The 20,599-nt window shown below is 48.4% G+C and overlaps 1 long non-coding RNA gene across 1 annotated transcript; it reads left to right on the top strand.

Annotated features, from left to right (window-relative positions):
* The first annotated feature begins 4,496 nt into the window (after nt 1-4,496).
* LOC122173848 (uncharacterized) lies at nt 4,497-15,690 on the top strand. Its single transcript, XR_006174762.2, has 4 exons — nt 4,497-4,653; nt 7,113-7,273; nt 8,915-12,376; nt 13,914-15,690. It is a non-coding gene; the product is annotated as an uncharacterized LOC122173848 (long non-coding RNA).
* Nucleotides 15,691-20,599: the final 4,909 nt, after the last annotated feature.

The following is a 20,599-nucleotide window of genomic DNA, read 5'->3' as shown; positions in this document are numbered from 1 at the left end:
ACGAGTCCATGAAAAATTTGTCATTAGCACTTACCAGTAATGACTCTCTTTCTTTCTAATTTTCACGAGCCCATCTCTTTTGAAATTTTCACGAAATTTGTTACACACCACCTGCTGGGTGGATTGCCAGTGCAAAGAAAAGCGGCCCTCCATCAGGTCAGCCAAAGGCGAGGACCAGGGCTCCGTCGGCCCAGTTCTTCAGTCCAACCGAGCGCTCCCCCTGCCCCCGCATTCAGATGTGTCTTTGCTAAAGCCCCTTACCACCGAGCCTTATAACGCTTTTCTCTCCCTTTGGGCTTGTCTCTCCCTCAGGGAGTCTACTCGCTCTGGTCCTCGGGACCGCCACTCACAGAGGGAATAAAGCAACCCTATTCGTTAGACCGGAGCCAACATAAAACAGGAAGTTTATTGAGCATCTGAACACAGCATATGAAAGTCTCAGGACTATCAATCCTCCCTTTGCACAGTATACCTAAGTGTCCCCTGCCTCCAGGTAGGCTCTCTGCCTTCTCTTTCCCCACAGTCCAGAGACCCTGCGCTTTTCCAGCTGAGCAGCCGAGATCACAGGCTCCAACCGCTCGTCCCTAGCCTTTCTGTTCCGTCCCACGTAAAAAGGGACCTGGGGCCCTCTAGCTTCAGCCCTTCCACGTCGGAATCCCTATGCCTGGGGCAACAAGGAGGGGTGAGGGGTACGCATACGAACACTTACGCCATATGGCTTACCCTTCTAGACCTGAAGCCCTAGGGAACAGAGCCCTAGATATAGGACCCCCATTCCCTAGGGCAGTGCGCGCTCCCCATAGGAATTAGAAGGCTCACTTCACTTTGCCTGGCTTCTGGAAACCTAAACCTAGAGTGGGGTCCTCGCCCCAAACAAAGTCTACCCTAGTTTCGAAACTGTACCTAGAGGAACCCTATCCCTAGTACTAGTTCTGTATCCCTAGCCATAGTCCTAGGCCTCTAAGCCTAACTCCAAGTGACTTCCCAATAAGAAATGCACTGAACCGTTATGCAGTTTGCTTCGCTTCAAATGTTCAAGAAACGATGATTCAATTAGCAAGTCGTTACAAGCAGTAATCAGGACAAAGTTCTGGTTAGTTAAGCTTAACAACCATATTACCCCCTAACGCTGACCGATTTCGAACCGCTTAAACATATAGGTTCCATGAGAACCTTTTTCCAGCAATGATTTTTTTCTGGTAATCTTCGATCTCCGAGTACCTGTGAAGAATTAGCACAGTAGCCTAAAAGTTTGAAAATGAAGAGCCCTTTAGAGCAAGCACGGATCAGTAATACGTCTTCTTTTGTTTGTAACGTTCACTGGCCGATTTATCCCAAAATGCTGAGGATGGAATCCACATTGCTTTAGAAATGAAGAGTCTCCGCACGGATGAGCACCTTCCATCCGATCGCGCCCACATTGTCGGAATCCCTATGCCTGGGGCAACAAGGAGGGGCGAGGCCTACGCATACGAACCCTTACGCCATACGGCTTACCCTTCGAGACCTTAAGCCCTAGGGAGCAGAGCCCTAGATATATTCCCTAGGGCGGTGCGCGCTCTCCATAGGAATTCGAAGTCTTACTTCACTTTGACTAGCTATTGGAAACCTTAACCTAGAGTGGGGTCCTCCGCCCACAGAAAGCCTACACTAGTTTGGAAACTGTACCTAGAGGAACCCTATCCCTAGTACTAGTTCTGAAACTCTAGCCATAGTCCTAGGCCCCTAAGCTTAACAACCCTATTACCCCCTAACGCTGAGCGATTTCGAACCGCTTATACATGAAGGTTCCATGAGAAACTTTTTCCAGCAATGATTTTTTTCTGGTACTCTTCGATCTCCGAGTATCTGTGAAGAATTAGCACAGTAGCCTAAAAGTTTGAAAATGAAGAGCCCCTTAGAGCAAGCACGGATCACTAATACGTCTTCTTTTTTTTGTAACGTTCACTGGCCGATTTATCCCAAAATGCTGAGGATGGAATCCACATTGCTTTAGAAATGAAGAGTCTCCGCACGGATGAGCACCTTCCATCCGATCGCGCCCACATAGTCTCCGAAGGGCTTTAAAATGGGGCTTAAATGTGCAATCTGTCATAAGCACTGATCAGGACTGCAGTTTGCTTGCTTGGCACTGTTCACTATCCGATCTCCTCCCAGAGATCAGGCCCTGTTTCCTAATGGCCTTACATGTGGAGAGTCCATGCGGTCCCACATAGTAGCCGAAAGGCTTTAAGCTGGAGAATCAGTGAGTAATTCATTTCAAGCAAGGCTCAGTTATATTTTGCTTTGCCTGTCATTTTTGACGAACCCCTAATGCTTGGGCGAGCCGCCCAACAGATGTGAAATTGAGCTTCTTAGAGAAATGTGTCACCTGCAGTGCTCAATAAGGAGATTTGCTTTTTTGGTAATGTTCCTGGGCCGATCTCTTTCAAATGATTAGGACAGTATCCTAATAATCAACACTGTAGTCGAATGGCTTTTAGGAGAAGAGTCCCTGAGAAATTTTCCACCAGCTCTGACCAGTTATGACTGTTCTTTGATTGTAATTTTCCCTAGCTGATTTTTCCCCAGCTGCTTGAGGGAAGCCAAATTGCTTTAGAAGTGATGCGTCGGAACAGTAGTGAGTTTGCTGTAGACCCGTACCACTTAGTCTTCTAACGCTTTTATCTCCCTTTGGGCTTTTGTCTCCCTCAGGGAGTCGACTCGCTCTGCTCCTCAGGACCTCCACTCACAGAGGCAATAACGCAACCCTGTTCGTTAGACCGGAGCCAACATAAAACAGGAAGTTTACTGAGCATCTCAACACAGCATTGGAAAGTCTCAGGACACTCAGTCCTCACTTCGCACAGCCCTAGGGAACAGAGCCCTAGATATAAATCCCCATTCCCTAGGGCTGTGCGCGCTCCCCATAGGAATTCGAAGGCTTACTTCACTTTGCCTAGCCATTGGAAACCTAAACCTTAATTATCAGAGGGGTAGCCGTGTTAGTCTGAATCTGTAAAAAGCAACAGAGGGTCCTGTGGCACCTTTGAGACTAACAGAAGTATTGGGAGCATAAGCTTTCGTGGGTAAGAACCTCACTTCTTCAGATGCAAGTGAAGAAGTGAGGTTCTTACCCACGAAAGCTTATGCTCCCAATACTTCTGTTAGTCTCAAAGGTGCCACAGGATCCTCTGTTGCTCTAAACCTTAATGGGGTCCTCGGCCCACACAAAGTCTACACTAGTTTGGAAACTGTACTTAGAGGAACCCTATCCCTAGTACTAGTTCTGAAACTCTAGCCATAGTCCTAGGCCCCTAAGCCTAGCTCCAAATGACTTCCCAATAAGAACTGCACTGAACCGTAATGAAGTTTGCTTCGCTTCAAATGTTCAAGAAACGATGATTCAATTAGCAAGTCGTTACAAGCAGTAATCAGGACAAAGTTCTGGTTAGTTAAGCTTAACAACCCTATTATCCCCTAACGCTGACCGATTTCGAACCGCTTATACATGAAGGTTCCATGAGAAACTTTTTCCAGCAATGATTTTTTTCTGGTAATCTTCGATCTCCGAGTACCTGTGAAGAATTAGCACAGTAGCCTAAAAGTTTGAAAATGAAGAGCCCCTTAGAGCAAGCACGGATCAGTAATACGTCTTCTTTTGTTTGTAACGTTCACTGGCCGATTTATCCCAAAATTCTGGGGATGGAATCCACATTGCTTTAGAAATGAAGAGTCTCCGCACGGATGAGCACCTTCCATCCGATCGCGCCCACATAGTCTCCTAAGGGCTTTAAAATGGGACATCAAAGCGCAATCCGTCACAAGCACTGAGTTTGCTTGCTTGGCACTGTTCACTATCCGATCTCCTCCCAGTGATCAGGCCCTGTTTCCTAATGGCTTTACATGTGGCGAGTCCATGCGGTCCCACATAGTATCTGAAAGGTTTTAAGCTGGAGAATCAGTGAGTAATTCATTTCAAGCAAGGCTCAATTATGTTTTGCTTTGCCTGTCATTTTTGACCAACCCCTAATGCTTGGGAGAGCCGCTCGACGGATATGAAATTGAGCTTCTTAGAGAAATGTGTCACCTGCAGTACTCAATAAGGAGATTTGCTTTTTTGGTAATGTTCCTGGGCCGATCTCTTTCAAATGATTAGGACAGTATCCTAAGTGCTTTAAAATAAAAGTTCCGTGATAAACTTTTCCAAGCAATGATCAATAATGATTTTATTTGTTTGGTTGTAATTTTCGAGCGCCAATCTCTTCCAAATAATCAACACTGTAGCCGAATGGCTTTAAGGAGAAGATTCCTTGAGAAATTTTCCACCAGCTCTGACTAGTTATGACTGTCTCTTTGATTGTAATTTTCCCTAGCCGATTTTTCCCCAGCTGCTTGAGGGAAGCCAAATTGTTTACAAGTGACGCGTCGTATCGGTAATGAGTTTGCTGTAGACCCTTACCACCTAGTCTTATAACGCTTTTCTCTCCCTTTGGGCTTTTGTCTCCCTCAGGGAGTCGACTCGCTCTACTCCTCGGGACCTCCACTCACAGAGGGAATAAAGCAACCCTGTTCGTTAGACCGGAGCCAACATAAAACAGGAAGTTTATTGAGCATCTGAACACAGCATCGGAAAGTTTCTGCACAGTATAGCTATGTCTCCCCTGCCCTCAGGTAGGCTCTCTGAGTTCTCTCGCCCCACAGTCCAGAGACCCTGCGCTTTCCAGTTGGGCAGCCGAGATCACAGTCTCCAACCTCTCCTCCCCTAGCCTTTGTGTTCCGTCCCAGGTAAACAGAGAGCTGGGGCCCTCTCGCTTCAGCCCTTTCTCGTCGGAATCCCTATGCCTGGGGCAACAAGGAGGGGCGAGGCCTACGCATACGAACCCTTACGCCATACGGCTTACCCTTCGAGACCTTAAGCCCTAGGGAACAGAGCCCTAGATATAAAACCCCATTCCCTAGGGCTGTGCGCGCTCCCCATAGGAATTCGAAGGCTTACTTCACTTTGCCTAGCCATTCGAAACCTAAACCTTAATGGGGTCCTCGCCCCACACAAAGTCTACACGAGTTTGGAAACTGTACCTAGAGGAACCCTATCCCTAGTACTAGTTCTGAAACTCTAGCCATAGTCCTAGGCCCCTAAGCCTAGCTCCAAGTGACTTCCCAATAAGAACTGCACTGAACCGTAATGAAGTTTGCTTCGCTTCAAATGTTCAAGAAACGATGATTCAATTAGCAAGTCGTTACAAGCAGTAATCAGGACAAAGTTCTGGTTAGTTAAGCTTAACAACCCTATTACGCCCTAACGCTGAGCGATTTCGAACCGCTTATACATGAAGGTTCCATGAGAAACATTTTCCAGCAATGATTTTTTTCTGGTACTCTTTGATCTCCGAGTACCTGTGAAGAATTAGCACAGTAGCCTAAAAGTTTGAAAATGAAGAGCCCCTTAGAGCAAGCACGGATCAGTAATACATCTTCTTTTTTTTGTAACGTTCACTGGCCGATTTATCCCAAAATGCTGAGGATGGAATCCACATTGCTTTAGAAATGATGAGTCGCCGCACGGATGAGCACCTTCCATTCGATCGCGCCCACATAGTCTCCGAAGGGCTTTAAAATGGGGCTTCAATGTGCAATCTGTCATAAGCACTGATCAGGACTGCAGTTTGCTTGCTTGGTACTGTTCAGTATCCGATCTCCTCCCAGTGATCAGGCCCTGTTTCCTAATGGCTTTACATGTGGCGAGTCCATGCGGTCCCACATAGTATCCGAAAGGCTTTAAGCTGGAGAATCAGTGAGTAATTCATTTCAAGCAAGGCTCAGTTATGTTTTGCGCTGCCTGTCATTTTTGACCAACCCCTAATGCTTGGGAGAGCCGCCCTACGGATGTGAAATTGAGCTTCTTAGAGAAATGTGTCACCTGCAGTGCTCAATAAGGAGATTTGCTTTTTTGGTAATGTTCCTGGGCCGATCTCTTTCAAATGATTAGGACAGTACCCTAAGTGCTTTAAAATAAATGTTCCGTGACAAACTTTTAAAAGAAAAGATCAATAATGATTTTATTTGTTTGGTTGTAATTTTCGAGTGCCAAATCTCTTCTAAATAATCAGCACTGTAGCCGAGTGGCTTTAAGGAGAAGATATACTGAGAAATTTTCCACAAGCTCTGACCAGTTATGACTGTTCTTTGATTGTAATTTTCCATAGCCGATTTTTCCCCAGCTGCTTGAGGGAAGCCAAATTGCTTTAGAAGTGACGCGTCGGAACAGTAGTGAGTTTGCTGTAGACCCTTACCACCTAGTCTTATAACGCTTTTCTCTCCCTTTGGGCTTTTCTCTCCCTCTGGGAGTCGACTCGCTCTGCTCCTCAGGACCTCCACTCACAGAGGGAATAACGCAACCCTGTTCGTTAGACCGGAGTCAACATAAAACAGGAAGTTTATTGAGCATCTCAACACAGCATAGGAAAGTCTCAGGACTCTCAGTCCTCACTTCGCACAGTAAAGCTAAATCTCCCCTGCCTCCAGGTAGGCTCTCTGCCTTTTCTCTCCCCACAGTCCAGAGACACTGCGGTTTCCAACTGGGCAGCCGAGATCACAGGCTCCAACCGCTCCTCCCTAGCCTCTGTGTTCCGTCCCAGGTAAACAGAGACCGGGGGCCCTCTCGCTTCAGCCCTTTCTCATCGGAATCCCTATGCCTGGGGCAACAAGGAAGGGCGAGGCCTACGCATACGAACCCTTACGCCATACGGCTTACCCTTCGAGACCTTAAGCCCTAGGGAACAGAGCCCTAGATATAAAACCCCATTCCCTTGGACAAACTTTTCCATGCAATTATCAATAATGATTTTATTTGTTTCGTTGTAATTTTCGAGCGCCAATCTCTTCCAAATAATCAACACTGTAGCCGAATGGCTTTAAGGAGAAGATTCCCTGAGAAATTTTCCACCAGCTCTGACTAGTTATGACTGTCTCTTTGATTGTAATTTTCCCTAGCCGATTTTTCCCCAGCTGCTTGAGGGAAGCCAAATTGTTTACAAGTGACGCGTCGTATCGGTATTGAGTTTGCTGTAGACCCTTACCACCTAGTCTTATAACGCTTTTCTCTCCCTTTGGGCTTTTGTCTCCCTCAGGGAGTCGACTCGCTCTACTCCTCGGGACCTCCACTCACAGAGGGAATAAAGCAACCCTGTTCGTTAGACCGGAGCCAACATAAAACAGGAAGTTTATTGAGCATCTGAACACAGCATCGGAAAGTCTCTGCACAGTATAGCTATGTCTCCCCTGCCCTCAGGTAGGCTCTCTGAGTTCTCTCGCCCCACAGTCCAGAGACCCTGCGCTTTCCAGCTGGGCAGCCGAGATCCCAGCCTCCAACCGCTCCTCCCCTAGCCTTTGTGTTCCGTCCCAGGTAAACAGAGAGCTGGGGCCCTCTCGCTTCAGCCCTTTCTCGTCGGAATCCCTATGCCTGGGGCAACAAGGAGGGGCGAGGCCTACGCATACGAACCCTTACGCCATACGGCTTACCCTTCGAGACCTTAAGCCCTAGGGAACAGAGCCCTAGATATAAAACCCCATTCCCTAGGGCTGTGCGCGCTCCCCATAGGAATTCGAAGGCTTACTTCACTTTGCCTAGCCATTGGAAACCTAAACCTTAATGGGGTCCTCGGCCCACACAAAGTCTACACGAGTTTGGAAACTGTACCTAGAGGAACCCTATCCCTAGTACTAGTTCTGAAACTCTAGCCATAGTCCTAGGCCCCTAAGCCTAGCTCCAAGTGACTTCCCAATAAGAACTGCACTGAACCGTAATGAAGTTTGCTTCGCTTCAAATGTTCAAGAAACAATGATTCAATTAGCAAGTCGTTACAAGCAGTAATCAGGACAAAGTTCTGGTTAGTTAAGCTTATCAACCCTATTACCCCCTAACGCTGAGCGATTTCGAACCGCTTAAACATGAAGGTTCCATGAGAAACATTTTCCAGCAATGATTTTTTTCTGGTACTCTTCGATCTCCGAGTACCTGTGAAGAATTAGCACAGTAGCCTAAAAGTTTGAAAATGAAGAGCCCCTTAGAGCAAGCACGGATCAGTAATACGTCTTCTTTTTTTTGTAACGTTCACTGGCCGATTTATCCCAAAATGCTGAGGATGGAATCCACATTGCTTTAGAAATGATGAGTCGCCGCACGGATGAGCACCTTCCATTCGATCGCGCCCACATAGTCTCCGAAGGGCTTTAAAATGGGACATCAAAGCGCAATCCGTCACAAGCACTGATCAGGACTGGAGTTTGCTTGCTTGGCACTGTTCACTATCCGATCTCCTCCCAGTGATCAGGCCCTGTTTCCTAATGGCTTTACATGTGGCGAGTCCATGCGGTCCCACATAGTATCCGAAAGGCTTTAAGCTGGAGAATCAGTGAGTAATTCATCTCAAGCAAGGCTCAGTTATGTTTTGCTTTGCCTGTCATTTTTTACGAACCCCTAATGCTTGGGCGAGCCGCCCAACAGATGTGAAATTGAGCTTCTTAGAGAAATGTGTCACCTGCAGTGCTCAATAAGGAGATTTGCTTTTTTGGTAATGTTCCTGGGCCGATCTCTTTCAAATGATTAGGACAGTATCCTAAGTGCTTTATAATAAAAGTTCCGTGACAAACTTTTCCAAGCAATGATCAATAATGATTTTATTTGTTTGGTTGTAATTTTTGAGCTCCAATCTCTTCCAAATAATCAGCACTGTAGCCGAATGGCTTTAAGGAGAAGATTCCCTGAGAAAATTTCCACCAGCTCTGACCAGTTATGACTGTCTCTTTGATTGTAATTTTCCCTAGCCGATTTTTCCCCAGCTGCTTGAGGGAAGCCAAATTGTTTACTGTAGACCCTTACCACCTAGTCTTATAACGCTTTTCTCTCCCTTTGGGCTTTTGTCTCCCTCAGGGAGTCTACTCGCTCTACTCCTCGGGACCTCCACTCACAGAGGGAATAAAGCAACCCTGTTCGTTAGACCGGAGCCAACATAAAACAGGAAGTTTATTGAGCATCTCAACACAGCATAGGAAAGTCTCAGGACTCTCAGTCCTCACTTCGCACAGTACAGCTAAGTCTCCCCTGCCTCCAGGTAGGCTCTCTGCCTTTTCTCTCCCCACAGTCCAGAGACCCTGCGGTTTCCAACTGGGCAGCCGAGATCACAGGCTCCAACCTGATCAGGACTGCAGTTTGCTTGTTTGGCACTGTTCACTATCCGATCTCCTCCCAGTGATCAGGCCCTGTTTCCTAATGGCTTTACATGTGGCGAGTCCATGCGGTCGCACATAGTATCCAAAAGGCTTTAAGCTGGAGAATCAGTGAGTAATTCATCTCAAGCAAGGCTCAGTTATGTTTTGCTTTGCCTGTCATGCTTGGGACAGCCGCCCAACTGATTTTAAATTTCCCGCAAACTCTGACCAGTTATGACTGTCTCTTTGATTGTAAATTTCCCTAGCCGATTTTTCCCCACATGCTTGAGGGAAGCATTGCTTTAGAAGTGACGAGTCTGATCAGTAATGACATTTGTTTTCGCTGTTATTTTCCCACACCGATCGTCCCGTAATGCTCAGGATAGCAGCCTAATTGATTTATAACTTGGATTTCCCTGAGAACTTTGTCATACGACCTGATCAGTATTGCCTTTCTTGCTGTTCATAATTGTCATGCGCCCATGTCGGCCACAAAATCAGGAAGGTATCCTAATTGCTTAACCATGCAGATTCCCTGAGACAGTTGTCACAAGCACTGATCAGTAATAAGCTTTGCGTTCTTTGAAGGTTTCACGACTCGGTCTGTAATGCTCATGACAGCAGCCTAAGTGCTCTGAAATTGACACCCTTGGAGTAAAGCGCCAGCCGCAATGATGAGACATGAGTTGTGATTTATTTCTTGTTGGGTTTTTTTGCCACAATCCTAGCGCTCCCAAATTATGAATAACCTTTCCCAATAGCTTTATGTTGAAGAGTCCATCAGAAAGTTCTCACAAACAGCGATCAGTTATGCTATTTGCTTGTTTTAAAAATAAGTTTCACGCCCCGTTCTCTTCCAAATGCTCAGTACCGAATCCTCAGGGATGGAAGATGTAGAGTTCATGAGAAATTTGTGACACGCTCCATTCAGTGACGAATGTCGTTGTTTCTTCTTTTCGCCCCAGACAGAGGTTCCCAGAGGAACCTCAGTCCATCCGACCCCGCCCCATTCAGATGTGTCTTTGCTACAGGACCCTAACTGGGGGTCCGACCACCACCCCACAGCACCCGTGTCCCAGTGAGGGTAGGGAGCGAGCCCACATCTTTGGTTGCCAGTGTGATGCACCTCTCCCCTGTGCAGGGTTGTTGACCCACTCAGCTTCAGGGACTGGCTACAGACAGACAGGTAAAAGAAGCTTTGTAGTTCTTCCCTTGTGCTACTAGCCTGGGGGGAGAGTACTCCTTCCCTGACCTCTCCGCCGTCTGATCTCTGGGTTCAGCTCTTTGGCCATTACTGGCACGGGGGGCCGGATCCTATCTTAAAGAGACACAGTCACTTCCCAAGAGTACATCAAGCTGCTGTGCTAAAGAAGCCCAGCTAACAGCCCTGCACCCCGAGGGTTCCTGTGTCTGCACAGGAACCCCGGGTGCATGGCTGTTGTCTGGGAGCCTTTCCCCAAGTTACACGGCCCCTCGAGTCCTACAAGGGGGGATCAGCCCGCCCTGGCCTTCATGGGCACCCCTGAGTTGCGCTTCCTGGAGTCCCACTTTTGAGAGGTTTCTGGGTGACTCCCCTTCTGAGTCTCCGTTGTGGGTCTCCCTCCTCCCCCCCGATCTGCTATCCACAAACTCATCCGCCAGTGCACCCCCACTGCACATCTCTTTTAGCTTCCAGTCCACTAACCACATCTTATGAGGGCAGATGTCATACAGCTCCTCCAACCTCACCAGGTTATACACGTCCTCGACGGTACTGGCTCCTTTGCCCTTTCCCCATTTACAGAACTATTCCCCCAGCAGGCTGGCGACCTCCTTGCCTGAGGTCTTGTGAGCACCATGGAATCATTTCCTGTGTACGTGGGGGTCAGCTCAAACTCGACAGCAAAGCCTGTTTGAACAGGTCATGGTCCCCCGTCTCAATACCATCCATTTGGCTGAATGCCTCTATAGCCTTGAGACCCAGCAGGGGGCGGGGTTAGACAGCGGAGCCTGTCTGCCAGGTCAATCTAGTTCAGATCACAAGACTTCTCAAAAGCTGTGAGGTAGGCATCAATATCCCTCCGCACCTTAAACTAGGGCAGCATTTGGTGTCTAGATGCCCTGCAGAACTGCCCCACTTATCCCCTGGCAGGCCCTCTTGGCCTGCCTCTCTTCAGACTCCAGCTCATGTTTTCATTGCTCTGAGTGGTCAGTTAACCTCTGCTCCTTTGCCTCCACTCCTTCACTCTCAGCTCGTTTCCATCTCTTCACATCCACTGGGGGAAAGCCCCACTGGCAGTTGGGGAACTGGGTTTGGCGGCTCCCCTGCCACTACCCCAACTGCCTCCTGCTACTCCCAGGCTCTCTGGCCAATCCGGAAGCCCCGCTGGGATCTGATCTTTATCCTCAGACTGGTCACTCTCTACCAGCCGGTCAGTCAGCTGTTCCTGGGTGAGCCTCCCCATGCTCAGCCCTCTCTCCATGCACAGACATGACAGGTCTCTCTTACGGAGCTGCTTATAGGCCGTTTCCGTGCTGGGTCCTTCAATTCCCTCATTTTATCGCTGGCAGTCACTCATGCCCTGAATTATGAGAGTTTCTATCCCTTATCATTTTGTTTTAAATCCTATGTGATGCAACTTTGGCTGTTTACTATTAAAATAAACATCCAATCCCTTTTGTAATCCTACTAAACTCTTGGCCTTGAGGGTATATTGTGGGAACAAGTTCTACAGGTGAATTACATAAATCAAATAGCATTTCTTTTCATCTGTTTCAATTTTTTGTCTACCTCTGGACCTCTTCTATTTCCGTTGACCACAAATGAAAATAATTTTCTGGCTGAAGATGTGTTATTACTAGGTGTTATCTGCCATCGGGCTGGATTAATCACATAGACCTGGGGCCTGATTATTTCGTTTTTACACTTTTTCTTTTGCACTCATGGTCCTGAAAGCTATCCAGGCCAATAAGATGGAAGCATCGTGGGAGGGGCCATTTATGGTCCAAGAGTGCCTGGGAGCTGTTAATTACCCCATAGTGTTCCCGACCCTACCCTAAAACCTAAAGTATACCATGTTAATTCTCTAATGCCCTTTTATTCCCGAGATATCAAGGTTCTCCAGTTTACGCCCAGGAGAGAGGCGCTGCTGAGTGGCCTGAAGGAGTCTACTATGAAGGAAAAAGCAACAGTGGCGTAGAAGAGGTGAGCCTTTCCATAACCCTTGGGCATAAACAGGGACAGCAAATCCAGGAGTGGTGCACCAGCTTTGTGCCAATGTTTTCAGCCACCCCAGGACAGACAGAACGGGAGTACCACTCCATTGACACAAGTGATGCTCGCCCAATTAGAGCCCAACCCTACCAGATGACTCCTCAAGACAAAACCGCAATAGAAAGGGAGATCAAGGACATGTTACAGGTGGATGTAATCCACCCCTCTCAGAGTGCATCGGCCTTTCCAGTGGTTCTGGGTCCCAAACCAGATGGGGAAATCCGCTTTTGTGTGGACTACCGTAAGCTCAATGCTGTAACTTGTCCAGACAACTATCCATGCCACACACAGATGAGCTATTGGAGAAACTGGGACGTGCCCCGTTCATCTACACCTTAGACTTAACTAAGGGGTACTGGCAAGTGCTGTTAGATGACCCCGTCAAGGAAAGGTCAGCCTTCATCACCCATGTAGGGCTGTATGAATTTAATGTGTTCCCTTTTGGACTGTGAAATGCACCCGCCATCTTCCAAAGACCGTGAGATAACCTTCTGGCTGGATTTGGGGAATTTGCAGTCACTTACCTTGACGATGTGGCTATATTCTCAGATTCATGGGCAGAACACCTGGAACACCTCCAAGCTATCTTCCAGCACATAAGGAAGGCAGGATTAACTGTTAAGACCAAAAAATGTCAAATAGGCCTAAACAGGGTAACGTACTTTGGACACCAGGTGGGTCAAAGAACTATCAACCGCCTACAGGTTAATGTAAATGCTATCCAAAATTGGCCTGTCCCTAAGTCAAAGCAGGTCCAATCCTTCTTGGGTTTTGCTGGGTATTACCAATGATTTGTACCACACTACAGCCAAATTGCCACCCCATTGACAGACCTGACCAGGAAAAAACACCCAAATGCGGTTCAGTGGACTGAGAACTGTCAGAAAGCCTTTAACCAGCTCAAGGCGGCCCTTATGTCTGACCCTGTAGTAAGGGCCCCGGACTTTGCCCAACCTTTCGTCGTAACCACAGGTGCATCCGAGCATGGTGTAGGAGCAGTTTTAATGCAGGAAGGACCAGATCAACAATTCCATCCTGTCATGTTTCGCAGCAAAAGAATTTCTGAGAGGGAAAGCCACTGGTCAGTCTCAGAAAAAGAATGTTACACCATTATGTATGCTCTGGAGAAGCTATGCCCATACATTTGGGGACAGCGTTTCCACCTGCAGACTGAGTATGCTGCACTAACGTGGTTTCACACAGTCAAAGAAACTAACAAAAAACGTCTTTAGCGGAGTTTAGCTCTCCAAGACTTTGATTTTGAAATACAACACATTTCAGGAGCCTCTAACAAAGTGGCTGATGCACTCTCCCAGGAAGGTTTTGCAGAATTAGACGGGTAAAAATGTCGTGTATTCTAAGTCATTATAGTCCTTGAAATGTGAGAAATACTGTTTAGTTCTTCATGTAATTATTAATAAAGTTAGAGGTGCATGTATCTTATTAACGCTATTTCTTAAACCTCCAGGAAGAAATCCCAGCCAGTGTGGACGCAACCTGAACCAGGCTGGCCAGCACCATCTGTGATTTGAGGGGCGTGTGATAAATAAAGGTGGGGGGTAGCTCCCTTTTGTGGACATCTAGCCAGCCAGTTAGATATAGAATCCCTCTTGGCAGTTGTTCTCTACTTGCTTTACCTGTAAAGGATTAACAAGTCCACAGGTAAAAGGAAAGGAGTGGGCACCTGACCAAAAGAGCCAATGGGAGAGCTAGAACTTTTTAAAATTGGAAAGAAACTTTCCCTTTGTCTGTTGTTGTTATCTGGAGAGCAGAGACACAAAGCAGCAATGCGGTAAGCAGCTTTAAAACCAGGTATGAAAAAGCATCAATTCATACCTTGAACCTCAGGGCCTGTGACCTTTCCCTTGTGACACACCCTCATACACACTGCCTCCAAAACAATGTGTGCCCCTCAGGGCGAGTCACCTAGCCCTTGTGATACCCCCTCTTATACACTGCCTCCAAAAGATTGTGTGCCCCTCAGGGCCTGTAACATGGTCCTTGTGACACCTCCCACCCCTCCCAAACACTGCGCATCCCTCAGTCCCATCACCTGACTCTTCTGATACCCCGCTATGCACATTGCCTCCAAAACTCTGGGCGCCCCTCACAGCCAGTCAGCTTGCGCTTGTGACAACCCCGCTTACACAAAGCATCCAAAACTCCAGGCGTCCCTCATGGCTCATCATGTGGCCCTTGTGACACCCCCCCCATACACATTTCCTCCAAATCACTGCATGCCCCTCAGGGCCTGTAATCTTGCCCTTTTGACACCTCTTTGTACACACTGCCTCCAAAACACTGTGGGCCCTTCAGAACCTGTCATCTAGCCCTTGTCACACCCGCTGCCCAAGACACACAACCTCCAAAACATTGTGCGTCTCTCAGTCCCATCACCTAACGCTTCTGACACCCCCCTGTGATGTTATTGACATGAATTGTGACCGTATAGATCATTGTTGCAACCAAGGTCCTATAGTTGCACCAAATCTTGTACAAAGGAGGTCATGTAAGGTGTCTATAGAAAGGTTGTAATTTGCTAATTATAATTATGCTGTCTGTATGTGTGTATCCCATTTTTGTATTTGAAGTTATGAATATTGGCTACGTACTTGTATCTCAATGTGTTTGATTCTAAGTAGCCTCAGTGAAGCATTTGGTCAGCTTCTTGAGAAAGGACTATTCTCAGTAAGTGCCCAATCAAGAAATGGTTAACTGACAATGGACTTTGGGAGACGCTAATACACATCTGAGCTTTCCTGGGAACGTTCAAACTAATATGTAAACAATGGTGTCGGCCTGCAAAAAGCTGAATCATTCACTTGCCCACATGGTTGTAATTTGCACAGAAGAACAAAGGGGTTTCCGCCCACAAGACAGAGAATATAAAAGGTCCTGGAGACCCCTCCATTTTGTCTTCAGCTGGGTCAAGAGATGGCATCTCCACCCCAAAGAGATGCCTGAAAGAAACTGGAACAAAGGTCTGTAACTACGGTGCTGTGAGTGATTGCTGAACCCAGGCCATAAATCACAACGTTGTTCTGAAAAGGATTGGGCCCAAACTAGAAAGGAGTCTAGTCTGTGAAAGAAGCTTATTGGGACATCTCTGAGGGTGAGATTTACCTGTATTCAGTTTCCTACTGTATTAGGCTTAGACTTGCGTGTTTTGTTTTATTTTGCTTGGTAACTTACTTTGTTCTGTCTGTTATTACTTGGAACCACTTAAATCCTACTTTTTATACCTAATAAAATCACTTTTTGTTTATTATTGAACCCAGAGTAAGTAATTAGTACCTGGGAGAGCAAACAGCTGTGCATATCGCTCTATCAGTGTTATCGAGGGTGGACAATTTATGAGTTTACCCTGTATAAGCTTTATACAGAGTAAAACGGATTTATTTGGGGTTTGGGTGCTAGGGACAGGAGCACTTCTTAAGCTGTTTTCCATTAAGTCTGCAGCTTTGGGGTGCGTGATTCAGACCCTGGGTTGTGTTGGAGCAGACGGGGATGTCTGGCTCAACAAGGCAGGATTCTGGAGGCCCAAACTGGCAGAGAAAACGGACTCAGAGGTAGTCTCAGCACATCAGGTGACAGTCCCAAGAGGGTTTCTGTGATCGAGCCGGTCACACCCCCCATATACATTGCCTCCAAAACACTCCATGCCCCTCAACGTTCGTCACCAGCATCTTGTGACATCCCTAATACACATAGCCTCCAAAATATTGCATGCCGCTCAGGGCACGTCCCCTCGCCCTTGTGACAAACTCCATACATACTGCCTTGAAAACACTGTGCACCCCTCAGGGCCCATCACTTGGTCCTTGTGACCACCCAAATCACACCATACACACTGGCTCCAAAACACTGCGCACCCCTTAGGGCCCGTAACCTTGCCCTTTTGAAACCATTTCATAAACACTGCCTCCAACTGCCCACACTGTGGGCCCCTCAGGGCTTGTCATTTAGCCCTTGTCACACCCGCCGCCCCAGACACACAGCCTCCAAAACACTGTGCATACCTCAGTCTCGTCACCTAACGCTTCTGACACCGCCACCCTCACATATACATTGCCTCCAAAACACTCCGTGCCCCTCAAAGTTCGTCACCAGCATCTTGTGACATCCCTAATACACATAGCCTCCAAAATATTGCTTGCTGCTCAGGGCATGTAACATCGCCCTTGTGACAAACCCCATAAACACTGTCTCCAAAACACTGTGTCGCCCCTCAGGGCCTGTCACCTGGTCCTTGTGACAGCTCCCCCCCACCACACCATACACACTGCCTAAAATACACAGCACGTCCGTCATAGCCTGTCACCTGCCAAGAAATTAGTTCCCGAATCCATAAGGATGTTGGAGGGCCAACCTACCTTGACAAAAATGTTTGTCAATGCCTGGCACACACTTTTAGCCCTGGTGTTGCTTAGCATTACGGCTTCCAGCCATCAGACGGCAAAATCCATGAAAGTTAGTATGTACTGCTTTCTTCTTGGTGTCTTTTTCGGGAAAGGACCCAGAATATCCACAGCTACTCGCTGAAATGGAACTTCAATTATGGGGAGTGGCTGGAGAGGGGCTTTGACCTGGCCTTGGGGTTTTCCCACTCTTTGGCATACCTCACAAAACAGGACATAGGTAGAAATGTCCTTGCCCATTCCCTCCCAGTGGAATGACCGTCCCAAAAGGGCTTTGATCCTGTTCACCCCAGCACGGCCACTGGGATGATCGTGGGCTAAGCTTAAGAGCTTTACCTGGTTCTTAGTTTAGGGGGGAGGGATAGTTCAGTGCTTTGCGCATTGGCCTGCTAAACCCAGGGTTGTGAGTACAATCCTTGAGGGGGCCATTTAGGGATTTGGGGCAAAAATTTGTCTGGGGATTGGTCCTGCTTTGAGCAGGGTGTTGGACTAGATGACCTCCTGAGATCCCTTCCAACCCTGCTATTCTATGATTAGTTGGAATTACCAACTGTCTTTGACGATGCCAGTCCTCCTGGTGCCCAGCAGAAAGAGTTTCCTTGTATAAAAGTCCTCTTTTTACAACAAACCGGGATCGATTAGAAGAGTTGAGAGGTGGTGGGTTGCTCTGTGTCACCCTCCAAGCTCCCTGGAGGCTTCCTGCTTCCTGCTCAGCCTGGAACTGTTCCCTTGATGCTGGAGACATCAGTTCCTCACTGGATTGTGGACTTGGGTTTGGTCCCTCTGGGAGCGATGTAGATGATGGGGTTGTTTCTGTTGACTGTGAACTGCTCTCTGCTGGTGCACTATGTTGTATTTCAGGCTATGTCTGAGCCTCCAAAATTCTGGGTACCCTCATGGCTCATCACGTGGCCCTTGTGACAGCCCCGTCCCAGACACACTGCCTACAAAACACTATGCGCCCCCCCAGGGCGCTTCACCTGGCCCTTGTGAACCCCCCCCATACACACAGCATCCAAAACTCCAGATGCCTCATGGCCTGTCATGAGGCCCTTTTGAAACACATCCCCCAGACACCCTTTCTGAAAAACACTGCGTGCCCCTCAGAGTCCATCACCTGGCTCTTGTGACAACCCCCCATACACACAGCATCCAAAACTCCAGGCACCCATCATGGTTCGTCACGTGGCCCTTGTGACATACTCCTCCCCCTGCCCCAGACACACTGCCTGCAAAACACTTTGTTCCCCTCAGGGCCTGTCACCTTGCCCTGTGACGCCAACCCCCCATACACATTGCCTCCAAAGCACTGCACACCCATCAGGGCCCATCACCTGGTCCTTGTGACTGCCCCACACACACCATACGCACTGCCTCCAAAACACTGCACGTCCCTCAGAGCCCGTCATGTGGCCCTTGTGACGCACACTCCACACACACACTGTCTCTAAAACACTGCGTGCCCCACACGGCCTGTAACCTTGCCCTTTTGACACTGCTTCGTACACACTGCCTCCAAAAGGCTCCTCTGGGCATGTCATCTAGCCGTTGTCACACACGCCGCCCCAGACACACAGCCTTCAAAACACCATGCGTCCCTCAATCCCGTCACCTAACGCTTCTGACACCCCCTCATATAAATTGCCTCTAAAACATGCCGTGCCCCTTAAAGTTCATCACCGGCCTCTTGTGACATCCCTAATACACATAGGCTCCAAAATATTGCACACTTCTCAGGGCATGTAAAATCGCCCTTGTGACAAACCCCATACATACTGTCTCGAAAACAGTGTGTGCCCCTCAGGGCCCGTCACACCGTCATATACACTGCCTTCAAAATATTGTGCGCCCTTCAGGGCACGTCTCCTGCCCTGGAGATACTGACCCACACACTGTCTCCAAAACACCATGCATCCCTCAGTCCCGTCACCTGACCCTTCTGACACTTCCCCCTATACATTGCCTCCAAAACACTGCATGCCCCTCAGGGCTCTTGTAACATACACTGCCCCCAGACACACTGTCTTGAAAATACTGCCTGCCCCTCAGAGTTCATTGCGGGCTCTTGTGACACCCCCAATACAACTAACCTCTAAAATACTGCATTCCGCTCAGGGTACGTCACATGGTCCTTGTGACACGCCTCCCATATATACTACCTCCAAAAATACTGTGTGCTGCTCAGAGCCCGTCACCTGGCCATTTTGAGCCCCCCCCCATAAACACTGTCTCCAAAACACTGTGTACCCCTCAGGGCCTGTCACGTGGCACTTGTGACACCCACCCACACCCCATACGCACTGTCTCCAAAACACTGCATGTCGCTCAGAGCCCGTCCCCTGGGCCTTGTGACACCCATCCCTCCCCACACACATACATACCTCCAAAACACCACGCTTCCCTTAGGCCCTGTCACCTGGCCCTTGTGGGTCATCCCTCCCCCACCCACTGCAGAGCTTCTAGTTCTTGTGATTTTATTATGAGACTTGGTATTTATTTTAAAGCCCAAGTTTCTGGAATGTCTAGGACTAACAAAATCCTAGACAAGGTGGGTCGGCAATTACCTCACTACTGTGAATCTCACCAGGGGCTACTGGCAGGTGCCTTTGGACCCAGTTGCCAGGTTGAAATCTGCGCCTATCACCCCTATAGGGCTCTGAGTTCCTGGTCCTACCTTTCGGCCTCAGGAGGGCGCCCAGCACCTCTCAGCGCCAGGTGGATCAGTTACTGAGGGGGGTGGAGGACTGTGCCCTGGTGTACATTCAAGATATCTGTGTCTTCAGCCTGACCTGGGAGAACTGTGTCCCAGTGAAGAGGGGGCTGGGATGCCTCTAGGATGCAGGACGGATGGTAGAGGCCGGAAAGGGTAAAATGAGGATGGCAGCTGTATTGTACCTGAGCCACAACGTGGGAAGCAGCTGCCTAAAGCCAGAGCCACCCAAGGTGAAGGTAACCAGAGATTGGCCCATTCCTCAAATCGAGAAACAGGCCCAGGTCTCTAATGGGATGGCAGGGTACTACTGAAGCTTTGTACCCCACTTTAGCTCCCATTACGAAGCTTGGTAATTTGGGCAAGCCAGACATGGTGGTCTGGCCTAGCAGTGCCGGGGGTGCTCTGTGCGCTGAAGGAGGCTCTAATCCAGGGGCTGGTGCTGGCAAACCCAGACTTGGACAAATCCTTTAGGGTGTTCACCGACACCCCAGACGCAGGGCTGGGTGTGGTGCTGATTCAGGCCAATGCAAAGGGGGACATCCCATCATGTACTTGAGCAAGAAGTTGTTCCCCCAGGAGCAGAACTATGCAGCCATAGAGAAGGAATGCCTGGCCCTGGGATGGGCTCTGAAAAAAACTGCAGCTGTATCTATGTGGGCAGCGCTTTATGGTGTACACTGACCACTCGCCTTGCCGTGGCTGCATTGGGTAAAAGGGGCTAATGCCAAATTCTTACAGTGGAGTCTGTTCTTTCTGGATGATCATATAGGGGTGGTCCATGTTAAGAGGAGCATGAATGTTAAAGCTGATGCTTGTCTTAGAGACGGGGGGGCTGAACTTCCCCAGGTTACTGGCTGGAGTGACCCCGCTCAGTTCAGACTCAAAGGGGGAGAGATGTGACAAAACTGGGGATTTTGGTAGTGTTTTAGTGTGTGCCTCAGTTTCCCTGTGTGCTGAATATTTAACAAGGTGGTGAGAGAGGGTTTGTTGTTGCAGAAGACCAGGTGTTACCTTGCCTAGCAG

The sequence above is a fragment of the Chrysemys picta genome, chromosome 10 (assembly GCF_011386835.1).
Source record: "Chrysemys picta bellii isolate R12L10 chromosome 10, ASM1138683v2, whole genome shotgun sequence".
Taxonomy (NCBI): Eukaryota; Metazoa; Chordata; order Testudines; family Emydidae; genus Chrysemys; species Chrysemys picta.
The sequence above is the reverse complement of the archived record's forward strand: the minus strand, read 5'-3'. Positions and strand labels throughout refer to the sequence as shown.